The sequence below is a fragment of the Corvus brachyrhynchos genome, unplaced genomic scaffold (genome assembly GCF_000691975.1).
Source record: "Corvus brachyrhynchos isolate BGI_N302 unplaced genomic scaffold, ASM69197v1 scaffold544, whole genome shotgun sequence".
Taxonomy (NCBI): Eukaryota; Metazoa; Chordata; class Aves; order Passeriformes; family Corvidae; genus Corvus; species Corvus brachyrhynchos.
Genome location: NW_008238325.1, coordinates 2,362,727 through 2,364,829, shown reverse-complemented (window position 1 = coordinate 2,364,829; position 2,103 = coordinate 2,362,727).

Below are 2,103 nucleotides of genomic sequence, written 5' to 3'. Positions count from 1 at the left end.
CACCGCCCCTTTTAAACCCGGCTTAAAGCACAGGCCCGTGACAATACAGAGAGTTTGGGGTCTTTGTGTGGCCCCTGGAGTGTCTTTTGAAAAGTTGTTTAACTTGCAGATCATGTCGACAAAACTTTCCAAGAGGATGCTTTGGAGTAAATAGACGCTGAAGGCCGTAAGTGAAGTTTAAATATTTATATCAATATTTAACTTCTCGTTTCAGCAGCATCAATCACAGAATCATGGAAGGGTTTGGGTTGGGAGGGGCCTTAAAGCTCATCCAATGTTCCACGGACAGGGACACCTCCCACTGTCCCAGGCTGCTCCCAGCCCCAATGTCCAACCTGGCCTTGGGCACTGCCAGGGATCCAGGGGCAGCCACAGCTGCTCTGGGCACCCTGTGCCAGGGCCTGCCCACCCTCCCAGCCAGGAATTCCTTCCCAATATCCCATCCAGCCCTGCCCTCTCTCCATGTGAAGCCATTGCCATTTCTCATGGATTTGCTCTACAGAGACCCCACCTCAGTCATGGGTCATCCCAGGTATTCAGGAAGGAGTTTTCCCACTTTCTTCCTGCGTTCCATCACTGCAGAGCTCCCCCCGGCTGCTGAGGATGGGGATCATCTCAGCCCAGCATGTTCCTGCCCAGGATTTGCCTGGGTGGGCAGAGGAGACCCTGGGGGCTGCTGGAGCTCCTGCTTTGCAGAAAACACAGCTTTTGATACCTTGTCAGAAAAAAGGAAGAAGTTCTCCTTTTTTTGTTGTTTTTGGGGTGGGGGTTTTTTTGTTTGTTTTTTTGTGGGATTTTTTGGGGGTTTTTTTTGGGCTTGGTTTTTTTATTTTTGTTATTAAGTAGGAAGAAAGACGGAAAAGGGTTATTTGAGTGCTCCTGTGGACTCCTGAGCCTCCCCACCACCGCTCCTTCCCCTGTTGGAGCATGCAGGCAGGCGAGAGCCGGGATGGAGCGCTCCGGGAAGGGAAGCGGGGCCGGTTTGGGGCGTTCCTGAAGCCTTTAAAGAGCTCTTCTCTGAGCAGGGACAGCGAACGGTCTCTTTTCTTGCAACTCGCTTCAGAGAGAGCCCCGTTCTCCCCTGACATCTTCAAACACGGCGCTGGCAGAGAGATTGAAACGCCGGGGTGTGGGAGGCCCGGTCCTGCAGGGACGGGCCGGGAGCCGAGATGAAACGCAGGAGATGCGCTCCTCTCCTCAAAGCCTGGGCCTCCCCTTCCTCTGCCGCCGCCATCGGTCCTTTCAAAACAGGATTCCTCTGCTGCCCTGGCTTCCCAAACCCGGCCTTCGCCCCCCCTCCCTCTGCCGCCGCCATCGGTCCTTTCAAAACAGGATTCCTCTGCTGCCCTGGCTTCCCAAACCCGGCCTTCGCCTGTGCGGGGGCTGGGGGAGCTGGGGGGGCTCCCCAGGCTGGCATCAGCCACGCTGGGTGTTGGGGTGCTGGCAGGGCTGGGGGTTACTGGGGTGCTGGGGGTGCTGAGGGCACTGGGAGCACTGGGGTTATGGGGATGCTGGGGTTGCTGGAGGTGCTGGAGGTGCTGGAGGTGCTGGGGATATTGGGATGCTGAGGGTGCTGGAGGTGCTGGGAGTACTGGGATTCTGGAGGTGCTGAGGATGCTGAGGTGTTGAGGATGCTGGGGGTGCTGGGGGTGCTGGGGTGCAGCAGCTCGGGGTGCACCGAGGCCTCAGCCCTTCCACCCTCGTCCCTGCCCGTCACCTGCAGCCGGAGTCACCTCCAAGCTGTCCCACCGGGAGCGTTTCCAGGCGTGGCCAGCCCAGGGCTTTCCAGAGGCTGGGGCTGAGCCCCCCTGGCTGGAGCTGAGCCTGGAGCTGGACAGGGCCCTTCGGAGCCCGCAGCCGCCCTGGTTCCCTCTCCTCACAGCAGGGGTGCAAAGGAGCGGCTTTGGAGAGTGTTGGATAAACACAGTGTTTGTTCTTCCTAATGGATTTCAGCAAGAGATGGTAAATATGAACTCCCAGGTGGGGCAGATGCATAATTCATCAGCAGGCTGCCTCTGCCTTGCTCCTGATGAACGTGTGTCGGCTCTGGCTGCGGGAGGGTTAATTCTCCTCGCAGTGGCTGCGATGGGGCTGGGGTTGGGG